Source organism: Euprymna scolopes, chromosome 1, assembly GCF_053919585.1.
Source record: "Euprymna scolopes isolate OS-2025 chromosome 1, ASM5391958v1, whole genome shotgun sequence".
Classification (NCBI taxonomy): Eukaryota; Metazoa; Mollusca; class Cephalopoda; order Sepiida; family Sepiolidae; genus Euprymna; species Euprymna scolopes.
Genome location: NC_136482.1, coordinates 38,761,093 through 38,774,585, shown reverse-complemented (window position 1 = coordinate 38,774,585; position 13,493 = coordinate 38,761,093). Strand labels below are relative to the sequence as shown.

The following is a 13,493-nucleotide window of genomic DNA, read 5'->3' as shown; positions in this document are numbered from 1 at the left end:
TATATATAGTAATCCATATACAGTATTGTTGCACTGTGTCACAGCTCATCAGTGCGGCAAGACATACCACAGTTTAGCTGAAGGGCGAGCTCACCGATCCGTTCGATGTGATGAACGGTGTCAGACAGGGCTGCGTCCTCGCTCCAACACTTTTCTCACTCTACCTGTCAGTTGTGCTCCGGCATGCCTTTAGAAATTGTGATAATGTGTTTTTATACGATCTAGGCCGTGAGCATACCTTTTTAGCGTGAATGCGTACAAATCCGCAAATAGAACAACAAATATACTCGTACGGGAACTCATATTTGCTGATGACAACGCATTTGTAGCGCATAGTCACGAGCATGCTCAGGACATAAAAACTCGCTTCGCATTATCAGTCAGGCTTTCGGATTTAAGATTAACATCAAGGAAACCGAAATGATGTACCTACAATCCCCTGGATCACCAGCAGCAAGCCAGCCAATTAAGATCCAAGACCAGGAGCTTTACAATGTCAGCAAATTCAATTACCTAGGGTCCATGGTTATGAACAACAACAAAATGGACGGGGAGATGTCCACAAGAATGGCTAACGCCTCCATATCCTATGGAAAACTGAAACAGAAGGTCTGACAAAATAAAGACCTGAATTTCAGAACTAAATGCTTGGTGTACCGCGCCATCGTCCTCTCGTCACGGTGCAGAGACTTGGCCAGTGTACAAACTGGTAGCCCACAAGGTCAACAACTATACGATGAGACACCTCCAGCAGATTTTAAATGTCAAGTGGTATGACTGTCAGCAACAGGGAGATCCTATCACAAGCCAACCTCCAAAACATGTATGACCTGCTCATCCGGAAAAAAAAACCTGGGATGGGCCGGACACATAAACAGAATGGATAACTCTCGTTACCTAAACAGATACTGTTTTAACAACTGGAGAATGGGGTACGAGGCATAGACAGACCTAAGCTCAGGTTTCGTGACACCGTCAAACGAAATCTAAAGGATAGGTTGATCCCTACTGGGAGCTGGCAGACCCTCAGTCGCGACCGTAATAAATGGAGAATGATGGTTCACAGGAATCGTCTTAGGACACGAAGGACAGTACATGATGCTATATAGTCAGTATTCGAGTTCTGTTTCACTGTTTCACAGCTCATCAGTGCGGCTTTACAGGCAATTGCCTGAAACCAGGATCGATACCTGACCGCCCAAATGACAGTCAAGGCTTCTCACATGTACGCTATGCAGCTTCTACTGTGTAGGTAATGAATTTAAGGATATTTAGTTTTTGACATCGTCCAAATGCCTCTGCTCAATGTTTTTACACAAAGAGCGTCGTGTTACACGTTAATGGCAGTTGTATCTCATTTTGCGAAATGCTAAACCCAAGATATGAGGCATTATAATCATCCACATATAATACCGTTTCGCTGTGTCACAGCTCACTAGTGCGGTTAGAGAGGATACTGATCCAAACTAAGATCGAAACCTGACAGTCTAAATGGCAGTCAAGGCTTCTCACAATTACGCCATACGGCTGCTGCTGTGTGGGTAATGAGTTTAAGGATATTTAGTTTTTGACATCGTCTAAATGCCTCCGCTCGATTTGTTTACACACAGAGTGTCACTTGATACGCTAATGGCAGTTTGTGTATCATTTCCAAAATGTTCAACCTAAGATAGGGAGAATTATAGTCATCAACATGCAGTACTGTTTCGCTGTTTCACAGCTCATCAGTGTGGCTAGAAAGACAACTGCTTCAAGGCAGGATTTTAACCTGACCACCCAAATGGCAGCCAGTTTATATATATATATATATATATATATATATATATATATATATATATATATATATATATATATATAAGCTTATTTTAGTAATTCAGTAAATTGTTTTTTTGGTTGTTTTTGTTTTACGGCATATCAACCCTTTTCGGGTTATTTAATGCCGAATCCAAAGATTTTGAAGAAAAATTTTTTAATAGAATATATTTGTTGTTTTCAAGTCGGTTTCCATTTAACCCATAGTTGGAACCCTTACAGGTACTACCACTCCGGGTCAGAGTGGACCTGGGAGCAATGGTAATTAAAGGGTGGCTCCACACTCCTCAAAGCCCGCAAGCTGGGGCCTCACCACTGGATATAGTTTAAGGTCATATCCAGGACCCCCATTGAGGGGCTTTTACCCTCTGCAGGGAGGCAGTCGGTGTATTCTAATGCCCCACCGACAGGGCCAGTAATTCAGTAAAGGTATTAATTTGAAACCTTGAATATTGATTAGAATCAGTTATTATACTACATGTTAGTTAGCTGAAGTTCATAAACTGCTGTTCTTCTGAGATCACGAATCATATACATCATACAGAAATGAGTTTTCCTAATATATTAAAGAATGTAGAAATTTGTTTAAAACGATGCGTGTAGAGTTTAGCGTACGATGCATGCGTATTGTATTAGTCTCATTGGTAAATCATAGAAATGTTTTAGAACATCAATATAGAATCGCCTTCAGGTAAAACACACGTGAAGACACAGAAACCAATATGTAGCATTCACCGATATCCTGCCACTTGTAAAAAGTGTAAGCTTAAGAAAACAGGCGTACGTGTTTCTAGTTCCGTAAGTAATGGAAATATGGCAGGTATTCCAAACATCGTAACATGCCATCATTACTTGAAATCAAATAAACTATCTGTTGCAGTTACAAAACAATTACTTACGAATGTGTTACGAGAAATTTTAGTGGAATAACCTACGGAATTATTAAGTTCAATTTCCAGAAGTGATACACGACTTCAGATTCATAGAGAAATAGACTGAGGTCAGGTTGTGTAGGAAACGTGTGAAGATATACTGTTGGGTATTTATATACCTGCCAATCATTAAATTCAAAAATGTATATTGGTCTATTCCAGGATACTTGTATATATTTGAGGAAATACGTTATCGACTGGTGTTTCGCCTTCTTCTACATTTCTCTCTCTCTTTCTCCCCTGCTCTCTCACTATGTGTATATATATATATATATATATATATATATATATATATATATATATATATATATATATATATGTATATATATATATATATATATATATTTCTATATGGATATATAAGTATATTTATTCAATATACATACATCCACACGTATATGATGGTGTTTTATATGTATGATGAACTATTCTTTCTTTTCTAATTATATGCACAATGAATTCATAGATTATCACTGAAAATAGTGCATTAATTCATGAAATTCGTGCAATGTGTCGTTGCAAATAACGGCGAACGTGATAGAGTGATCTGTTAAATACATATTAAAGACAATTATTTGTAAACGGTGTAATCTAATATAGATATATAAGGCAAGGTTACTTTTACGACTACCATTGTAAATTTTTGCAACGATGTCTGTAATAACTGAAATAAATGTATATAATGAATTCATTAATTAGATAACAAGTTCATATTAAAAACAATTCTTACCTTGTAATTGTGGTCTTTGGATATACAGATTATACATATCCAATCGTATTTAAAATAGTATATTCCTGAAAAAAAGCAAGAGAATATATAAAAATTAACATTTACGATATTGAGTATTATGTTTCATTACGTATCAACCATTTAGTAACATTTTAGAGGACTGTGTTTTTCTATGAGGTCGTTAAATTGTAAATAAAATAAAATATGGTATGTGTTTGCTTGGCTTGTATCATTAAAGGCATAGCCCAGATAATTGTATAGCTAACTGCAGCTTCTAAGTTATAATTTTTAGTCCTGGACTTACATTCGTGTTACCCTTATTATTCTAATGTGTTTTTTTCTGTTAAAGAAAGCCTTCCCACATATAATCACTGTAAGAACAGTAAGATGTAATAATGATATTTAGGTAATTTTTTTCTGAGTCATCATTTTTATTTATATTCTATTGTTCATAAAATACATAAAATGACTATGATCAGACTTATGTTACGAATAGTGTAAACATAAAACTTACTTATAACTAAGATTTGCTAATTTAGAAGTTTGCGATGAGGTTGGTCAGTATTGTGCTAAAAATATCCGTACATTAAAAGTGTAACGTTTATCGGGATAACACATCAATAAAGATTGTAACAAAGGTTTAATATATTAAAAATCTATTAATCAATGACATTGTTCATTAATTAGATTTTAAGCCATGTAAATTGGCATAAACGTAATTAACATTTCCGTAAAAACAAAAAAAAAAATAAACACAAGGATAACTTTATATTTATATTTTTTAAATCGTTTCAACATCAAATTAAATTGTATGTTATTTAAAATATTTCTAATGAACCACTCCTTAGATATGTTCACAATGCAAAGTTTGAACGTATCTTGGCACATTTTCATTCTGTTATAACTACACTTGACAGTGAGTACATACACCTCGTGCTTTTAATAAGTCCAACCTCGGTGTTGAAGAAATGTATATGGATTTCCTTTTCGTATATCTATTCTAAATTACGACGTGAATAGTAAAATTTGAAATATTTTGAAACCGGACAAAAATTCCGAATTAATGAGATTTTTGGTTTCTATTTTGTATTTGAACGTATCTAGTGCTAATCACTTTGAAGTAATTTGATTGGATGTTAACGTTTAATCCAATTTCAAACTCTTATATAGAATGTTCAGTATTTTGTGTTTAATCGCGGATTAATATTTTAAACTAGGTGTTATTTCAATGCGGTGCTTTTCTGTAGTTAAAAATAAATAAATTACGATTATACAATTAAAATAAAATAAAATAAAAAGAAAAACTAGCATACTTCCTATTGATATCTTAGGTTGTTAACAGTGAATGTTTATTATTGTAAAAATTAAATCAATTTAGCTTTTATGCGCGAACCTTCGGAAAATGATTAGATAACTTTGTAAGGCGTTAACAAATAAACGATGAATGTATTCCTCGCGCTTAACGGTGGCGAAATGAATAAGGTTCATATATATATATATATATATATATATATATATATATATATATATATATATATATATATATATATAGATAGATAGATAGATAGATAGATAGATAAATAGATAGATAGATAGGTATAGACAAAGATATAAAATTATTTGCAGGGTATCACGATTAACACAGTCGATAGATCCATATCCGGCAGGAGAAACGATCTTTGGCTTCATTAGCAATATTAATTCGACCAATGTAAACCGCGGGAATACTGTTGAAATTAAAACATTTTATATATATATATATATATATATATATATATATATATGTGTGTGTGTATGTGTGTGAGTGTGTGTGGGTGTGTGTGTGTATTTGTGTGTGTTATGTATACACTGAAATTGATAGGATAGTGTCCAACATTTTCTTGTGTCAACAAATATTCTTATAATGGTAATGCCAGCAAAGTCTGCGACATCACTTATTTTTTACACGCTTATAATTTTAATGCCATCAAAATCTGTAAAATCAGCTCTTTTTACTATCCTCCATCCATTGCTTGTTCTAATTAAGCTCATAACTCAATGTACAGGTAGAAGATTTAACTCTGTAAATTATGGCTTCAATTAAATGCTGAAATTCTTAGTCAGCGCCCATGCTTCTATTATTGCATTCTAAATTAAAACTTCATGTCTCACGACTCTCTGTTTTATTTATACACTAATTTATTTTATTAACTTATTTTGGCATTACCATTTAATTAAAGATGAATGTACACTAGTAGTGTGCCATAGATTTATTTTTTGTTGCATTAGTTCTTTAATATCCAATTGAAATACATACCAGCCTTAAAAAAAAAAATACATGTATGTAATGGAATGGGCGCTCCAGTAAAACGCTTAAAAACACTATGATTTTAATTTGGATGAAAGGTTTATCAGCAAAACTAATACCTCTTCTCTTAATTGGTGTTTTCCATTATAGTGTTTAGATATTTATAAGAAACACCATGTACGAAGGAACACGCTTAGACACATAATATACCTTAGTGTTAAATTTCAAAAAAATACGTTAAGTTGTTACTTAGTCTGTATGGAACAAACATCATCGTCATCATCATCATCATCATCATGACGGGTTCCTTGCTCGGACTAATATGACTCTTGCTCTCCAGAGTTTCCTGTCTTCCATCAGTTGCCTCAGATATCCAGGTTCACAGTTGGCGTCGTGTGGTATTTGGAGGATGTACGTGGATCTAGGTCGTCCTTTGCTTGCGTGTCCGTGTCGTGGAGTCCATAGCAATACATCACACACCAATTCATACTTGCGCCTCAGACAATGACGCGCAAATCGTAGGCGTCTTTCACTGATGATATTACATATGGCAGGTAGGTTGCCATATAGTTGCTGCTTCGTGGGATGATTTTGATAAGTCATGTTATATTGGTCTTAGTATACGGGTGTATGTGCCGTCTAGTTTTCTTTTCAATCTTTTAGTGAGGGTCCAGATTGTGGCACCGTAAAAAAGGACAGGCTCTACCACCGCCCTGAAGAACTGCGTTTTAGTTTGTCAGCCAGTCGCGAAGTCCGTACTGAATGTAACCCATCCAATGCCGTCCATGCTTCTGAGATGCGAATTCCGATATCTCTCTGTGGAAACTATGTTGCTGCCCAGATACGTAAACTTAGCGACTTCTTTCAGTGTAGATCCAACAAAAACCCTGATCTCTCCTTTCACGTTGAAATCCATAAACTTTGTCTCATCCGCATTTATGTGGACACCAATGTCATTTGCAGACTTTTAGCTTACGTAACAGTGTTTGCGCATCAGCAGTGTTGTTCCCGAACAAAGCAATATCGACTACATATTCTGCATCAGTTATGTGTGCTACTTGATGACGTCAGTTTCTGGGTTCATTTAGGGTGAAGCCTAGCATGTTGTGCATATCAACAGGTTTCGTAGTACAAAGTAAAGGCAAACAATGAAAAGAAAAGGGGCAAGAGTATCTCCTTGTAGAACCTCAGTGGGGATGTCAAAAAATTCACTGCCCCATTCTGGGGACCTGCCCATTGCTCGAGTGTGCTCATACAGAATCATGATACGATTAATGTTTTCATTTGGAATGCCATCTGCTTTTAATATGCTGGCCATTTTTCCTGTATGTACTGAGTCGAATGCTTTGGAGTAATCTACAAAGATCATAACTGCCTCAATGCTTTTTGCTTTGACTGTTCAATCAGTCTCCTAACGGTACGTATTTGAATAGTAGTAGAGCGATTCGTTCTAAATCCATTTTGGGTCTTCTTGAGCACTTCTTCGTTCTTTGGTTGGATACGGTTGAGAAGCATTACATTGTAGATTTTGGCTGCAACTGGAGTGAGTGTTATACCTCTGTAGTTCCTTGGTATGCTTAGGTAACCCTTCATGCACACACAAAAAAGTGCCCTTTTCTATAATCCTTAAAAAGGACATAGACGAGTATGTGTAAAGAGGGAAACATATGGATAGGCAGTATTTTTCAGTGAAAGCAACCGAATAATCTATGTTTGTTTAAGTGCACGGTAAAAATCAATAGGACTGAACTTAGCAATAAGACAATTATTTTACTCACCAAACAAATACTAATGATAGTATGTCTAAATTGATGACCTGCAGCACCTGAAGGCAAATTAGTGTTCTCATGAATTCATAGAGACAATGCTTTCCCATTATATAAACGCACACATATGTATATGTGTTAGTCTGTATACGTCTGTGTTTTGCATATGCATTTTGCAAAAAAAGAAAAGTATTACGACAAATGTGGCGATTGTAATCGACCGATTAATCGACTCTCTACATTTATATTTCTTATATTCTTTCTTCTTTGATCTCATACGGTTTCCTCAACGTACTCGCGGTTATTTGCTTGAAACTTTGTACGGGAATTATATTCTTATATTCACAATTAACTCATGGTCTATTTTAAAGAAACGTGATATTAGCATGATACATGTTTCTACGAATACAATAGTAATATATATATATATATATATATATATATATATATATATATATATATATATATATATATATATACCTATGAATATTTTAAATACAGAGGGGTTCAATATATTTTTTAATTAAACAATTATTTTAAATATATAATTACGGTTGTATTTTGTAGTGCCACATTTTAATACATGAAGAATTATACAATAATTTTGCGACATAATTTAAAATATAATCCTATATTAAATTGTGAGAGATGCACGAATCGCGTATACTCAACTCAAACATAACATCCCTAAATACTGTGTAAATTATTATGAAATAGAAAGACTTGTTAATCCTCGTTGCCACGTGAAATCATGAACATCCTCGGTAAAAAAAAAAACAAACTAAAATACGGTTGTTGATGGTCGCAACCCGAAACAACCTTATGTTAAGAACGGCTTTCGGAGAAGGCATTACCAACCTCATTATATAATGAACGGTTTTCGGAATCCATGCCCCACTTTGTGAGGGGTTTGTAAAAATATTTGTCCAAAATTTAACGTTTATCATCGTTCTCAATATACCTACACCAAAATAACAAAAAAAGAAAACATAGTTGTGGCACTGTACGAAGGACCGAATTAGAGTTGTTCATCGTGCGTGCGTAGAAACATGGGGACTAATTACATAATGCATTATACACATCTTTATATCTCAAAAACTACTTATTTCTGCATAATTTTAACAAGTTTTTTTAACCATAAACTTATAAAGATCGTGACAGTGAATCTAATGTAAATATTTATCCCCAGATAAACAAAAAAAACAGATTGTGCGCAGTGTTTTTACTGAATCCGTGAAAGTAAATTAAATAAAATACTCCACAGAAATAATAATAGGAAACACAACAATGAAAAACCAATAAGTATTGACGTATGCTATAGAATGTGTTTTGAATACTACCTGCATAATATACTGGCGTGTTAAATTGTTTGTAACAATTTATCGAGCTTACTAAGAAAATGCGGGCACAATAATATCAGGATTAAAGTTTAGATAATCTGCTGAAAATATAAAAGTAATTTAAATCGTCCATATTTATAGTAAATACAATAAAACACAGAAAACAGATCAACAAAAATAGTATACTGTCAGACTGGAAAATGCACTTAAAAATCCATAAACAAATACATATACTCGTAAATGTTTCAAATGGTGTGTAGGTCATTTGTTCTTAGTAAGGTATAAGGTTACCAGCATTTAATATATTTGTATTTCATTTTATTTTAAGCACCATTTGCTACCGTAAAATGCGTCACGATATGGTACGTCATGTAATGTATAAGTTGATTCAGAAATCTGTCAATACTCAGGTCTCAGCCACTAAGACTAGGCAGATTTAAAGAATATTGAATTGATTATTTTTGAGTTGGAAAATGGAATTATTATGTTTCATGTATATATCTATAAACCAGTTAAGATGGGTACAATGAAAGTATCAGAGAAAGATGAGGAAATTGTCCCGGTGTCAATTCGTACCAGTAAAATTACTAAATATTTATAGACAGAAATATGTATTCAGTCCTGTGAAGGCATTTAAATTGTGATAAGTGTTATTAGGAAGCAATGTAACATTTCTTTATAACGACTTATTCCTCCTTAAATCTTGGTTAAAAATTACATAGTATAGCATTTAATAGCCTAGAGGTAATGAATTATTATTTGTCACTTCGTATTGCAAACCAACTACACTTTGATAAATAGGGGGATTTCTGCAGTGAAACTTTTATATAAGAGACAATCATGCCCTCTCTTTAAGATAATCATTATTACTTCCTGATATCTACATATATAAAGAACCTGTTCATCAGATGCTGCACTTCCATTTCTTTTTCTTTTTCTCTTTTGGTTGAGGAGCAGTCCCTCGTGAAAAAGCCAACTTTTTATGTTGTACCTTTTCTCCACGTTTAAAAAACGACCCCAGTGTCTAACTCTGTCTCATGAAGGCATTGTAAATGGGGGCATATATTAAATAGTTACATGCAATTTTAAAGCAAATTTCACAAGTACAACTATATATAAAATGAATTTCCCTAATCAGTATGCAGCATAATGTTTCCAGCATTATCCGTGTCAATTTATATGATATGATATATATATATATATATATATATATATGTATATATATATATATATATATATATATATATATATATATATATATATATATATATATATAGTCTGGGTAGATTTATCCATTAAAGGCGTTGAGTGAAATTTGAAAATAAAACAGGATCCCTGTGACATTTAACACCTTAAACGCATTAGAATTATTTAACCTTTATAAAATAACCGAATGTTTATTTCTTAAAGAGAGATATATATTTCGGAGATATACACTCCTTTTTCAACCTGTATATATATATATATATATATATATATATATATATATATATATATATATATATATATATATATATATATTTATATATATATATATACATTGTTATATATATATATATATACATATATATATACACTTTTCCTCTTATTATTCGGCATGATGTTGAATAGAAGAATTTTAAGTTAAGTCCACGTGATGTTTACTGTGTATTTTGTAGCCGGATAATAACGCGTAGTTGAAGAAGGAGTGTATATCTCCGAAATATATATCTCTCCTTTAAAAAATAAACATTCGTTTATATTATAAATTTTAAAAGAAATCGCGTTGTTATTTGGATTTAAAGTGTTAAATGTAACACGTCTCTCGTTTGATTTTCAAACTTGACTTAACAGCTTTAATGGATAAACCAACTTAGAGTTTCAAATCACGCGCGACAACGCGTAACGATCCGGCTACAAAAAAACACAGCTAACAGCAAGTGGATTCACTTAAAATTATTACATTGAAGATGATGACGAAGAATAAGAGGAAAATTATATATATATATATATATATATATATATATATATATATATATATATATATATATATGTATGTATACAGATTGAAAAAGGAGTAAATGTCTTAAATATATCTCTTCCTTTAAAAAATAAACATCCGTTTATTTTATAAAGGTTAAAAAATCGCATTGTTATTTGGTTTTAAAGTGCTAAATGTAACACGTATCTTATTTGAGTTTCATATATATATATATATATATATATATATATATATATATATATATATATATGTATATATATGAAACTCAAATAAGAGACGTGTTACATTTAACATATATATATATATATGTATGTGTGTTTGTCTGTGTGCATTTATGTGTATATATATATATATATATATATATATATATATATATATATATATATATATATATATATATATATATAAAAGTAAGTAGAAGATTGTTTTTAATGATAACTGAATGACTTTTTAATGATTACGGAATTACTTTTTAATGATTGCTGAATTACTGTTTAATGATTAATGTATTACTGAATTTAATGATTACTGAATTACTTTTTAATGATTAATGAATTAGTTTTTAATGATTTAATGAGTTCTAGCCAGTAGAGAAGATTGTTTTTAATGATAACTGAATTACTTTTTAATGATTACTGAATTACTTTTTAATGATTACTGAATTACTTAACTAACTTAAAATGTTTCTAAATGCGGCATTGTCATGGTTCTGTGGGAAGAAACTTTTATTTTAATACTGAACAAATGCTTCGAATATTTTTGAATTACATTGTGAACAGTGGATTATTCGAAATGTTGATCTTTTAAGAACATTGTTTTTAATGAAAAAAGAATTACTTTTGAAAGAAATAACTATATAAACATTTTTCTAAATTCGAAATTTTTATGCATATCTTAACATCTCCATGGAGCCGTTTCTAAGACATTTAGTGTTACACATAAAGCCGGCCATTCGCCACTATGAATGGAAATATTGATAAAATGTAATATATTGGAAAATATTTGGAATTTTTAAATGAAACAGTTTTAAATACATCAGATAAACAGTGAGAATTAAATACAAATAATACATATGCACTCACTAATTTGTCGCTGACACCACACAAAATTGAGGAAAAATCGATATGAAATATAATGCACATTAAATATACTAGAACTGCATGAAAGTAACATAACATAAAATAATTCTTATTATACATATTTAAGATTATACTAAGTTTTCTTGCTTCTGAGTAATAAATCCTTTTTTTATTCATTGATAATTCAATGCTAGTTTAGTAGATATCAAAGAGCGGGTATTGTTTTCCATTCAATTTTCACCCCAAATAAGGTACAGTGCAAATTTAAAGTAGGGAGCTACTATCGGGGACATAAGTTGCAATTATATTATGAAGGGAGATGAAAAGCAATATATTTGTTCGCATTACACTTAAATTTCTGCCAGAACAGCTTAGGAAGCAAAGTCCCGGAAGGGGGTTCTAAAGTCTAGCAACTTGAAGGAAGAAATATTGAAGTAGAAGTCCGTCTTACACCTAGGGATCTGTATTGTGTAGGGCTGGGATTTAGCTGCTTTCCGAGGGTATTTACGTCGGAGTATTACAAGCGCTTATAGTGCGTCAGATCAGTCACTATTAAATACGTGTAGAACAGGCAAAGAGATGTAATATTGCGTCGATGGGATAGAGTCTAGAAAATTAGAGGGCAGTTCACGACCTATCAGATTGGCGAATCTCTTCTAAACCCTATCTAGCAGTGAGAGAATATAAGCAGATGTACCACTCCAAATGTGAAAACTACTCGATACATGGGCGAATGGTTGTCTTATAGAGCTACAAAATAACTGTAGGCGTAAATAGATTTCTAGCAAGTAGGGAGAGTCCACATTCTACCCAACAGCCTTGGCAATGCTCTCGCTGTATCTGTTTCAAATCATGTTCCCCGTAGGCGTTAGACCAATGATTTAAAGGAAGTACGTTCAAATAATGTGTGTGTGGCCATTGCTCTTAGTGACAGTGCTGGAATATCAGGACAAATTTATATCACTCAACCGCCAAGGGCAATGGAAACCACTAAATACAACTTCTCGTTCTCCTCCTACTACTACTACCAAAAATAATAATATAATAATAATTATAAAATAATAATCATAAAATAATGAGTGAAAACTTACGACAGAAAGAAGAAAAAAGCAGAAGCAGAAGATGAAAAAAGAAGTAGAAGACAAAAAAAGAGAAGAACAATTTTAGAAACCCATAGGTAGAAGACTGTCAAAATATTAGCAGTGGAACTAAACTTCAAACAGGGAAATCATAAAAACTCACTGGCGAAACAAAGAAATTGAAAATGCTAAATAATTTATGTATAACGGTAAGGCTAACTAAACGAACCCAAGAAACCGACAGAGAAAGAGATTTTTATTAGAAAGTTCAACAATATTTTCTATATACTCCAATAGATGCTTTAAAGGGTCAAAACTATTTAAACACTAGTAACATCAGAAAATATGACATTAATACTGGACAAAATCTTATGTAAACAAATAATCTCCAAAATGTATTTGTAGAAATATATAAAACTAGATAAGCAATAAAAAATCAAATACGCTAAAATAGTAAATAACAGATATTTCTTGAAGTGTTATAATG

General features: G+C 32.3%; 1 protein-coding gene across 3 annotated transcripts in view; it reads right to left on the bottom strand.

The window, feature by feature from the left end:
* LOC145293851 (uncharacterized) overlaps positions 1-13,493 on the bottom strand; it is a 3,143,230-nt gene that overhangs the window by 2,580,942 nt on the left and 548,795 nt on the right. For all 3 annotated transcript variants that reach the window (XM_080140773.1, XM_080140596.1, XM_080140684.1), the window contains exon 3: positions 3,475-3,539. The gene's annotated coding sequence lies outside the window, so the exon portion shown is untranslated. The remainder of the gene's footprint in view (positions 1-3,474; positions 3,540-13,493) is intronic.